Source organism: Felis catus, chromosome B2 (assembly GCF_018350175.1).
Source record: "Felis catus isolate Fca126 chromosome B2, F.catus_Fca126_mat1.0, whole genome shotgun sequence".
Taxonomy (NCBI): Eukaryota; Metazoa; Chordata; class Mammalia; order Carnivora; family Felidae; genus Felis; species Felis catus.
In genome coordinates, this window is record NC_058372.1 from 42,989,338 (window position 1) to 43,002,633 (window position 13,296).

At 35.3% G+C, this 13,296-nt stretch overlaps 1 protein-coding gene across 9 annotated transcripts in view; it reads right to left on the reverse strand.

The window, feature by feature from the left end:
* The window catches only part of SUPT3H (SPT3 homolog, SAGA and STAGA complex component), a 544,169-nt gene that overhangs the window by 361,436 nt on the left and 169,437 nt on the right, over positions 1-13,296 (reverse strand). The window lies entirely within an intron of this gene.

The window sequence follows — 13,296 nt, forward strand, 5'->3', positions numbered from 1 at the left end:
GACCACACCCAGTAAGCTGCCTTAGTAGGAATCAGTGTCCCTCCAGAGTGGCCACCAGTTCCATCACACTTAGTGGCCAGCCCCAGCCAGACAAGTGCCCCTCCAGAGTGATTCCTGGCTGAGGGAGAAAAAGGAGCCAGGCTGCAGCAGTTGCAGCCCCACCTCACAACCAGCACACAAGGGACAAGCCCTGCCCACAGCACTCACAGCCAATCACTGTAGACTGTTGGGTTAATGGCCGATTCTGACCAGCAGCATGCAAGTAGCAGTAATGGTCTGGCCAAAACAGGAAGGGTCACCCAGCCCATACAGGTAACATCCCTAGAACACTTGTTCTGGTGACCAAGAAAGACTAGGCAACTGGGCACCACAGGATGCCTTCTACATAAAACCACTACTTTCAAAACCAAAAGGCACAAGTGACCATAGTCACATAGCCTGATACATAGTAACACAGAGAGTTGGACACAAGGAGAAGACAGAGGAATAAGTTCCAAATGAAAGAACGAGAAACCTCAGAAAAATAGCCAAATGAAATGCAGATAAACAATCTACCTGATAGAGTTCAAATAAATGGTCATAAAGGTACTCAACTGACATGAGAGAACAGTACATGAACTCAGTGAGAAGTTCAACATAAAGACAGAAAATATAGATTTTTAAAAGAGCAAAAGAATGTAATAAATAAATGAAAAATACACTAGAGGGAATCAACAGTAGCTTAGAGGATGCAAAAGAACAGGTCAGCAATCTTGAAGACAGGGTATGGAAAGCAACCAAGGCGAACTTCCAAAAGACAAAAAGAATTTAAAACATGCACACATGTTAAGGAACATCTATGACAACATCAAGAGTAGTAACATTCATGATATGAGTTCCAGGAAAGGAAGAAAGAGAAAGGGGCAGAAAACCTATATGAAGAATAGCTGAAAACTTCCCTGATTTGGGGAAAGAAACAGACATCTAGATCCAGGATGCAGAGAAAGCCCCAGATAAGATGAACCCAAGGTGATTCACACCAAGAAGTATAAATAATTAAAAACAGTGAAAATTAAAGAATCTTAAAAGCAGCAAGACAAAAACAAAGAGTAACATACAAGGGAAACACTAGAAGGACATCAGCTGATTTCTAGGCAGAAACTTTGCAATCCAGAGGGAGTGGCACATAAAATCTACAAAATGGTGAAAGAAAAAAACCTACGACCAAGAATACTCTACCCAGCAAGGCTACCGCTCAGAATTAAAGGATAAATAGTTTCCAAGATCAACAAAAGTGAAAGAAAAGAAGTTTATCACAACTAAATCAATCTTATAAGAAATGTTTAAAGTACCTCTTTAAGTGAACAGAAAAAAGCCATAAATAGAATTAAGAAAATTGGGAAAGGACAAAATTTTACTGGTAGAAGTGAACATGTAATAAAAGAAGACTATTAATCACTTATAAAGCTAATATGAAGATTTTTTAAAAAGTAGTAAAATCAATTCATACAGTAATTATGAAAATAACAAAATAAAAATATGTGAAATATGACATCACATGCATAAAATGTGGAAGGGGGAATAATGATGTACCACTTTACAAATATGTTTGAAGTTCAGCAAACATCAACTTAATATAAACTTCTGTGTACATAGGATGATATATTATGAACCTCATGGTAACCCCAAACCAAAAACCTGTAAAACATACACAGAAAATAAAGAGAAAGGAATCCAAAAATTACATGAAATAAAGTCATCAAATCACAAGGGAGGAGAACAAAAGAAGTAAGAGACAACTTAGTTTTGTTGCACAAAAACAACCAAAAAGCAATTAACAAAGTGACAATAAGTACACACTTACCAATAATTATTTCAAATATAAATAAAATAAATACTCCAACCAAAGGACACAGAGTGATTAGATGGATGAAAACACAAGGTCTATCCATATACTGCCAACAAAGACTCACTTCAGACCTAAAGACACATACAGAACAAAAGTAAATAGATGAAGAACCATATTTGATAGATATGGAAACCAAAAAAAAGTTGCATTAACAATATTTATAAAAGACAAAATAGGCTTTAAAAAAACAAGGTAAAAAGAATCAAAGTAGGACATAACATAATGATAAAGGGATCAATTTAGCAAAGATACATAATACTTGTAAATACCTATGTACCCTACAGAGAAGCACATAAATATATAAAGCAAATGTTAACACACGTAAAGACAGAAATTGACAATGATACAGTAAGAGTAGTGAACTTTACATCAACAGATAGATCTACACAGAAAAGCAATAAGTAAAAAGTGGCTTTAAACAACACATTAGACCAGAAGAAATTACCACAGATGTTCAAACCTTTCCATCCCAAATCAGTAGAATACACATTCTTTCCAACTGCATATAAAACATTTTCTAAGGTAAATCACATTAGACCACAAAACAAGTCTCAATGAATTTAAAAAGACTGAAATCATATCAAGTATCTTTTCTGATTTATACAAATCAATTACAAGAGAAGTACTGGGGGGAAAAATCAGAAACGTGAAGACTAATCAACATGGTACTGAAACACCATTGGGATCGTGAAAACAATGACAGAGAAAATCAAAAAATACCCAGAGACATATGAAAATGAAAACACAATGGTTCAAAACCCTTGGGACACAACAAAAGCAGATCTAAGATAGAAGTTTACAGTAATACAGGTCCACCTCAAGAAAAAACAAACAAAACAAAAATCTCAAGCAAACAGCCAAATTTTATACTGAAAAGAACTAGAACTAGAAGAACAAAGAAAGCTTAAAGTTAGTAAAGAAATAATAAAGATCAGAGTACAAGCAAATTAAACACAGATTTAAAAATAAAATAGATCAATGAAACTAAGACCTCGTTCTTTGAAAGGATAAACACTGATAAACCTTTAACGAGACTCATCAAGGAAAACAGAGAAAGGACTCAAATAAATAAAATCAGAAATGAATATGTAAAAATTACAACTGACACCATGAAAATTCAAAGGATTATGAGATTACTACAAAAGATTATATGCCAACAAATTGGAAAACCCAGAAGAAATGGATTAATTACTATAAGCGTACATTCTTCCAAGAATGAATGAGGAAAAAATAGAAAATCTGAACAGACCAATTAATATTAAAAAATTGAATCAGAGGGGCGCTTGGGTGGCTCAGTTGGTTACGCATCCGACTTCAGCTCAGGTCATGATCTCGCGGTCCATGAGTTTGAGCCCCGCGTCGGGCTCTGTGCTGACAATTCAGAGCCTGGAGCCTGTTTCCGATTCTGTGTCTCCCTCTCTCTCTGCCCCTCCCCTGTTCATGCTCTGTCTCTCTCTGTCTCAAAAATAAATAAACGTTAAAAAAAATTTTTTTTTAAGTTGAATCAGAAATCAAACACTCCCAACAAACAAAACTCCAAGACCAGACAGCTTCACAGGTAAATTCTACAAAAAAATTAAAAATAAAGCTAATACCTATTCTTCTCAAACTATTCTAAAAAGTTGGAGAGGAATAAATGCTTCCAAATTCATTCTATGAGGCCAGAATTATCCTGATACCAAAACTTGACACAGACATTACAAAAAAGAAAATGGCAAATATCCCTAATCAACACAGATGCAAAAATCCTCAACAAAATGTGAGCAAACCAAATTCAAAATTACATTAAAAGGATCGTTCACCACAAACAAGTGAGACTGATTTAAGGGACACAAGGATTGTTCAATGTGATATTTCACATTAACAAAATGAAGCATAAAATCATATGATCATCTCAAGATATGCAGAAAAAGCATCTGACAAAATTCAACACCCATTCATTATAAAAACTATCAACAAATGGTATAAAGGAAGTATACCTCAACATAATAAAGGCCATATGTGATAAACTCATAGGTAACATCGTACTCAAGCAAAAAGCTGAAATTTTTTTCTCTATGATAAAGAACAAGAAAAGGATATCCACTCTTGCCACATTTATTCAACATAGCATTGAAAGTCCCAGCCAGAGCAAGCAGTCAAGAAAAACGTATCCAAATTGGTGAGGGAGAAGTAAAACTATCACTATTTACAGATGGCATAATATCATATGTACAAAACCCAAAAACTCTACCTAAAACCTATCGAGAACTGGGGCACCTGGGTGGCTCAGTTGGTTGGGCATCCCACTTTGGCTCAGGTCATGATCTCATGGTTTGTGGGTTTGAGCCCTGCATCAGGCTCTATGCTGACAGCTCAGAGCCTGGAGCCTGCTTCAGAGTCTGTGTCTCCCTCTCTCTCTGCCCTCCCCCATTCATGCTCTGTCTCTCTCTGTCTCTCAAAAATGAATAAATGTTAAAGAAAAATTTTTAATTAAAAAAATAAAACTATTAAGAATTAATAAATGAAATCAGTAAAATTGCAGGATACAAAATCAATAAGCATAAATCTGTTGTGGTTCTATGTACTAATAACAAACTATCAGAAAAAAATTAAAGAAACAAGCCTATTTTCAAATGCACCAAAATAAATAAATTAATTAAATGCCTAGGAATAAATTTAAACAAGGAATAAAAAAGGCCTGTACTCTGAAAACTGTAAGACACTGATGCAAAAAACTGAAGGCAACACAAATAAATGGAAAGATGCTCCAAGCTTTTGAAATGGGAGAACAAATATTGTTAACATGTCCACACTATGAAAAGCAACCTACAGATTCAATATGATCCCTATGAAAATGCAAGTAGTATTTTTCACAAAACTAGAATAATCCTCAAATTTGTATGGAACCACAAAAGCTCCTGAATAGCCAAAGCAATCTTGAGAAATAAGAACAAATTGCAAGTATCACAAGCCTAGATTGCATATTATAGAAAAAGCTATAGTAATCAAAACAGTATGGTAATGGCAAAAAAAAAAAAAAAAAAAAAAAAAAGGACTCCTAGATCAATAGAACAGAAGAGAATCCAGAAATAAGCCCTCACCTACATGGTCAAATCAATCTACCACAGAGGAGGGAAGAATATACAATGGGAAAAAGACAGAGTCTCTTTCATAAATGGTACTGGGAAAACTGGGTAGCTACATGTGAAAAAAATGAAACTGGACGATTTTCTTATACCATACACAATAATAAATTCCGATTAAAATCCTAAATGTAAAACCTGAAACCATAAAACTCCTAAAAGAAATCACAGGCAGTAAACTCTTGGACATCAGTCTTAGCAATATGTTTCTAGATCTGGCTGCTCAAGCAAGGGCAACAAAACCAAGAATAAACAACTGGGAATATATCAAATTAAAAAGCTTTGCATAGAGATGAAAACCATCAACAAAGTGAAAGGGCAACCTAAAGAACTGGAAAAGATATTTGAAAATAATATGTCCAATAAAGGATTAATTTCCAAAATATATAAAGAACTCCTGTAACTCAACAGCAAATAGGAAAACCTGAAGAGACATTTGACCAAAAAAGGCATAAAGACAGCCAATAAATGAAAAGACACTCAACGTCACTAATCATTAGGGAAATGCAAACCAAAACCACGATGAGGTATCACCTCATTCTAGTCAGTGGCTAAAATCAAAAAGGCAAGAAATAACTGGTGTGGGTGAGGATGTGGAGAAAAGGGAACCCTCATGAACTGTTGGTGGGAATGTAAATTGGTGCAACCACAGTAGAAAACAGTATGGAGATTTCTCAGAAAATTAAACATAGAAATATATAATCCAATAATTCCACTACTAGGTATTTACCCCAAAAAACCCGAAAGCACTAATTCAAAAAACTATATGCACCCCTATGTTTATTGCAGCATTGTTTACAATAGCCAAGATATGGCAGCAACCCAAGTGTCAGTCGATAAATGAATGGATAAAGAAGATGTGGTATGTATACATAAAATGGAATATTACTCAAGATGATAAAAGATGAGATCCTGCCATCCACAGCAACATGAATGGACCCAGAGGGCACCGTGCTAAGTGGAATAAATTAGAGAAAGACAAATACTGTATGTTTTCACTTATATGTGGAATATAAAACAAAACAAAACAAATGACTTTTTTAAATACAGAGAACAATATGGTGGTTACCAAAGGGGAGGTGAGAAGGGGATGGGTGAAGTATATAAAAAGGATTAAGAGATACAAGCTTCCAGTTATAAGATAAATGTCACCAAGATGAAAAGTATACCTTGGGGATATAGTCAATAATATTTCAATAGCATTGTATGGTGACAGATGGTGGCTATTCTTAGTGTGGTGTGAACACGGAGTATGGTACAGAATTGTCAAATCGATATATTGTACACCTGAAACTAATATATTATGTCAACTATAATTCAATAACAAAATTCTTTTAAAGATGTGTTATATATACAGAATGAAGTATTATCCAGCAATATAAAAGAAAGCTATTCTGTCATTCACAACAACATGGACAGACCTAAAGGGTATTATGCTAAGTGAAATAAGTCAGGGAAAGACAAATACCATATGATTTCGCTCATACATGGAATTTAAAAAACAAAACAAGCAAAAAGAGACTCAAAAATATAGACAGCAAATTCATGGCTACCAGAGGGGAGGGGGAGGGGGGTGGAAAAATTAGATGAAGGGAACTGATTCTGAGGTACAAATTTCCAGTTATAAAATCAATACTATATTGATTTTATACTGTAATCACTTTGTATGGTGACAGAAAGTAGCTATACTTACTGTGGTAAGCATTTTATACTGTATATAATTTTCAATTCACTATAGCGTACACCTGAAACTAATATTATATGTCAAGTATACTTCAAGTTAAAATAAAACAAAGAGGAAAAAATTAAAAATTATACCCCAAGGGTCTTGGATCCCAGAGTCTAATGGAAAATTTTTGTATGAAACAAATACTTTTGAGAGAACACACGATCTTAAAGTACTTCTAGAATGTATCTGTAGTGACTAAGTTATATTAAATGCCCTAAGATATTTTCTCTTGTGAGTTCTTTTAACAGACTGCGTAGGTCCACACTTCAGTCCAGGCTTGAAGTTTGTTTTTTGTTTTAGTTTTATTTTAACTGTCTTCAACTAGAAGAGTTTTACCCCCACGTTTATTGAAATATAACTGACATATACCATTGGGTAAGTGTAAGTTGTATAAATGTGATTAGATACACTTACATACTGCAAAACTGTTACCACCATTTCATCAACTAAAACCTCCATTTCATACAATTATCACTTTTTTTTGTGTGGTGAGAACACTTAACATTTACTCTCATAGCAACTTCCAAATATATAATACAATACTATTAACTATAATCACCACACTATATATATTGCCAGAACTTATTCGTCTTATAACTGAAATACTACACTTTCTTTCTTAATCTTTTTAAAGTTTATTTATTTATTTTTGAGGGAGAAAGACAGAAAGAGAGGCAGGCAGAGAGAGAATCCCAAGCAGGCTCTGCACTGTTAGAGCAGAGCCCGATGCAGAACTTGAACTCATGAACTGTGAGATCATGACCTGAGCTGAAATCAAGAGTCAGACACTTAACCGACTGTGCCACCCAGGCTCCCCAGAAATGTCACACTGTTTCCAATGCTTCCACCCATTTCCCCCTCCCCTCCAGCCCCTGAAAACCACTAGTCTCTGTTTCAATTAGTTTAGCTGTTTTAATATATACATATATTATTTTTTAATGTTTATTTTTGAGAGAGACACAGAGTGCGAGTGGGGGAGGGGCAGAGAGAGAGGGAGACATGGAATCTGAGCTGTCCGCATAGAGCCCGATGTGGGGCTCGAACCCACAGACCTGAGATTATGACCTGAGCTGAGTCAGACACTTAACCGAGTGAGTCACCCAGATGCCCCAGTGTAGCTGTTTTAGATTCCACACATAAGTGATATATGGTATTTATCTTTATCTTTCTGACTCACTTCACATAGCATACTGCCCTCAACGTCAATTCATTTGTCGAAACAACAGGATTAACTTTTTCTCATGGCTGACTACTACTCCATTGCAGTAAAAGGATATTTATATATATGTATGTATGTAATACACACATATTACATATATATACATATAGGTATACATATATATTTATTACATCTTTATCCATTCACCTATTGACATTTACGCTTTTACAGTATCCTGGCTATTGTGAATTAACATTGTAATGAACATGAAAGTGCAGACTATTTTTTCAAAATCCTGTTTTCATTTCCTTTGGATATATGCCCAGAAGTGAAACTGCTGGATCATATGGTGGTCTTATTTTTAATTTTTTGAGGAACCTCCACAGTTTTTCACTGTGGCTACACCATTCACATTTCCACCAAAGTGCACTAGGGTTCTCTTTTCTCTAAAACCTTGCCAACACTGGTTATCTCTTGTTGTTCTCATGATAACCATTCTAACAGGTTTAAGGCGATAACTCACTGTGGTTTCGATTTGAATTTCACTGATGATCAGTGATGCTAAGCACCTTTTTATGTACATACTGGCCACATACTGTCTTCTCTGAAAAGATGTCTATTCATCTCCTCTGCCTATTTTTAAATGAAATTTCTTTTATGTTCTTGAGCTGTAGAAGTTCTTTATGTATTTTGGATACTAATTCATCATCAAATATGTCATTACCAAATATTTCCTCCCATTCCACAGGTTGCCTTTTCATTTTGTTTCTTTTCATGTGCATGGGCGTTTTAGTCTGATGCAGTCCCATTTGCATAGTTTGCTTTTGTTACCTTTAATTTCGGTGTCAAATCTAAAAAATCATCACCAAGAATGATGTAAAGGAGCTTACCACCTACGTTTTCTTCTAGTTTTATGGTTTCAAATCTCATGTTCTTTAATCCATTTTGAGGTTTTTAATTTTTTTTAATGTTTATTTCATTTTGAGACAGAGAGAGACAGAGCATGAGTGGAGGAGGAGGGGTAGAGAGAGAGGGAGACAAAGAATCCAAAGCAGGCTCCAGGCTCTGAGCTGTCAGCACAGAGCCTGATGTAGGGCTCAAACTCACGAGCTGTGAGATCATGACCTGAGCGATCATGACCTGAGCCGAAGTCGGACGCTTAACCAAATGAGGCACTCAGGGGCCCCACGTTTTGAGTTGATTTTAATGTACAGTGTAAGATAAGCGTCCAGTTTCATTCATTTGCATGTGATTATCCAGTTTTCCCAATCCCATTTATTGAAGAGGCTAACATTACTCCGTTGCATATTCTTGGCCCCCTTCCCATAAGTTTGCCTCTATTCTGTTCCATTAATCTATGTGTCTGTTTTTTAGGCCAACACCATCCACTGTTTTGATTACCATACTTCTATAATAGTCTGAATTCAGGAAATGTTATGTCTCCAACTTTGTTCTTCCTTCTCAAGACAGCTTTGGCTACTGAGGCTGTTTTGTGGTTCCATCCAGATTTTGGAATTTGGCGGGGGGGGGGGGGATCCTATTTCTGTAAAGACGGTTACTGGAAATTTGATGGGGATTGTATTGAGTCTGTAGATGGCTTTGGATGCTAGAAAAATTTTCAAATCAGTTCTTCCAAATCAGTGAGAACAGAGTATCTTTCCATTTATTTGTATCTTCTACAATCTGCTTTCATCAAATATCTTATAGTTTTCAGTGTACAGTTCAGCTACTAGAGAGGAAGTAACCTCCCAGGTTAACTCTGTTCCTAGGTAGTTTATTCTTCGCGATGCTCTTCTAAATGGGACGGTTTTCTTAATTTCTTTTGCTGTTTGTTGTTAGTGTACAGACTGCAACTGATTTTTTACATTATTTCGTATCCTCCAACTCTAGTGAACTCAGCAATGTTACAAATTTTCAGGAGGAGTCTTTACGGTTTTATACACATCATATTGTATTGTATCATACAAAAACAAAGACAATTTTACTACTTCTTTTCTGATTGGGAAGCCTTTTGTTTCTTTTTCTTGCCTAACCGCTCTGACTAGGAATTCCAGTATTGTGTATAAAACTAGCAAGAGCAAGCATCCTTATCTTCTAATCTTATAGAATAAGCATTCACCATTGAATATGAGATTAGCTGTGGGCTTGTCATATGTGGAAATCAGTATATTGGGATATGTTTCCTCTATACAGAGTTTGTTGGAGTCTTCATCATGCAATGACATAGAATTATGTCAAGAAAACTTTCTGCGTCTGATATGAATGTATGTTTCATTTAAAGTGATGTATTAAATTGACTGATTTGCAGATGTTGAACCACCCTTGCATCCCTGAAATTAATCCCACTTGATCATAGTATAGGATTCTTTTAATGTTGAATTCCATTTGCTAGTATCTTGTTGTGTTTAAAGTATTTGTTAGATCTGGATTTACTACTGTCATTTTCTTAATTATTTTCTGGTTGTTTTGTAGTTCTTTCATTCCTGTCTTCCTCTCTTCCTTTGCAATTTTAGGACTCCTGCAGTGGTATGCATGGATCTACTTCTCTTTATCTTTTCTGAACCTACTGTAGGTTTCTGCTTGTAGTTACCACAAGGTTTGCATAAAACACAGTTCTAAGAGTATCATTTTAAGCTGGTAACAACTTAATTTCAGATGCATACAAAACCTCTACAATTTTTATATCCTCCCTACCACAATTTATGTTTTGAAGTCACAATTTACATCTTTTTACTTTGTGTGTTCATTAATAAATTATTATAGTTGTAGTTATTTTTAATACGGTCTTATCACCACCATTATATTAGAATAGTCTGAATTAAACTATATATTTACCTTTACCAGAAAGTTTTACAGTTTGATAAATTCCTATTACTAATTAGCATTCTTTCATTTCAGACTGAAGATCTCCCTTCCAACATTTCTTGTAAGATCAGTTTAGTAATGATAGACTTCTTTGGCTTTTGCTAGTCTGGAAAACTCTACTTCTCCTTCAGCAGTAAAGGACAATTCTGCTGGGGAGATTATTCTTGGTTGCCAGTTTTTTCTTCTAGCACTTTGAACACATTTTACCACTTTCTTTGGGGCTGCAAACTTTCTACTGAAAAAATCTACTCATAGTCTTACCAGGGCTCCCTTATACATAACAAGTTTTTGGGGTTTTTTTGTTTGTTTGTTTTTTTGTTTTTGTTTTGGTCTTTTTTTTTTTTTTTTTTTTTTTGGTTTTGGTTTTTGTTTTCCCTCTTGCTGCTTTTAAGATTCTCTCATCTTTAACTTTCGACAAGTTAATTATGTGTGTCAGGATGAGCCTCTTTATATTTACCTTTTTTGGTATTCCTTATGCTTTTGGATCTAGATTTCTATTATTTTTACTTTGAGCAGGCTAGGTTTTCAGCCATTATTTCTTAGAATGCCCTTCTACCCCTTTCTTTCACTGTTCTTCTTCTGGGATCCTACAATGTATACATTGCTGTTTCAGAGGATTCCGTAAGTCTCTGAAACCAATTTTATTGTTTTCAAATCTTTTTTACCTTCTTGCTCCTCTGATTGGATGAATTCTACTGCCTTGTCTTAAACTTTACCTCAGTACTGAACCTAGCTATATAACCACAAGATTGGGTGTATGTGTGGGGGGAGCAGGTACAGGGTGAGCGTTTCTGAGCCTGTTAAGAATTCATTTGTTGCTACAGTGCTTTGGGACCCCTGAATACACGCCACACTGGATATCAGATCCAGGCAATCTAGAGGCACATACTCTGGCATCATTGGCAATAGCTTGAGTGCCAAATGGGTCTATAAGATCCTTCTAGAAAGATACCAGTGACTTGGAACAGGCTACAGAGCAAGGGCAGGGGAGGTATCTGCTGGCCACCTTGTTCCCTGTGGATGATCACAGCCAGCCTTTGGATGAGTGCCATTTCAACATGCGTATTTTCTCATTCATCCCAAGTACAAGGGTTAATAGCTAGTTTTTCTAGATTTCTTTCAGAGGTAATTGCTCTGTGTGTAGCTGTATATTCAGTGTGTCTGTGGGAGGGAAGTATTTCAGTAGGCTCCTGTGTTGCCATTTTTTGCAGCCACTGTACAGACTTTTCTTTTCAAATGAAAGATTTAAATCTGTAGTCACAGCAGTTTCAGAAATAGGGAATCACCAAGTTCTAAAACAGAATGAGCCTAAAATGGTAGGCTATTTAAAATAAATATTCACACATACATCAAGGCAAAAATGTAAAGATATTTGCTCATCGCAAAATCTACCTTCTCAATGATAACTTGGTCTAAGTCAGGACCCAGCAAGGCAATGGGAGAGGCCATTACAATGGTCCAGCATTCATCTCTCAGCTGCTGGAGGATGACACTTTTGGAAAATCTCCTCAGGATTCTAATGCCAACTTCACCACCTCCCAAGGTGAGTCTTTCATTTAATATGACATATAGCTTTTACTTATAAACAGAGAGCAATTCGCATATGAACAAAGAAAAAAACATCCTCTGTAAGACTACACTACTGTTGTCAATTAAATACACTTTGAAAGAAAAGCATAAAAAGAGTAATTAAAACTTTTCTAAAAAAGCTGAATTAACTGATTTCTTTTAGCAAGCCTCCTACATATAACAAATGCAAAGGTAACTTGACATGGAACATAAAAATAAAAGGAGCAGAAAAGATCAGGTTAGAAAGTATGTACATCTACCCATTTATTTTATAATCAATAAAAATTATGGTCCAGAAGTTATGACTTCAAAGTCACCAACCAATTATAAAAAAGCTAGAAAGAAATTCCCAGATCTACTGTTAAAGATTTCTGTTCTTTAAGCTACATCAAGCTTTGTCCCCCTGGTAAAAGGTAAGAAAATATAACATCTACATAAACCCCATTTCCTACTATTTACAGAAATATTTTGCAAAGAGGAGTATAACTGAACATATACTTTTTTAGATAATTTGCATCGGATAACAGAAAAGCTACACTGTCATGTGACTTCCTATCAAAAAGGCAAGAGTAACTTCTAGACTGAAGAAAAGCACATATATGTTATTCAAATATGAAACTCTTACAAAAGTAAGAGAAGGAAGGGCATCAATGTGTTTTGAGATCCTATCATGTGCCAGTCATGAAACTCAGTAGTTGAAAAGTATCACCTTCTTTGTATTAACATAAAAAGCCTGTAATGAAAATGTTAAATCATTTTGGTTCCAATCTGGTTCAGTCATTAACTAGTTCTGTGACCTTGCACAAAGCATTTAACTGCTTCATGTAATAATGTCCTCACTTATATAATGAAATGTAATACTATCATACCTCACAGGATTATTATAAAATTTAAATGGATGAATATAAAGTATTTAGGATATACCTTCATACATGGAAATATTTAATAACTGTCAATAAAA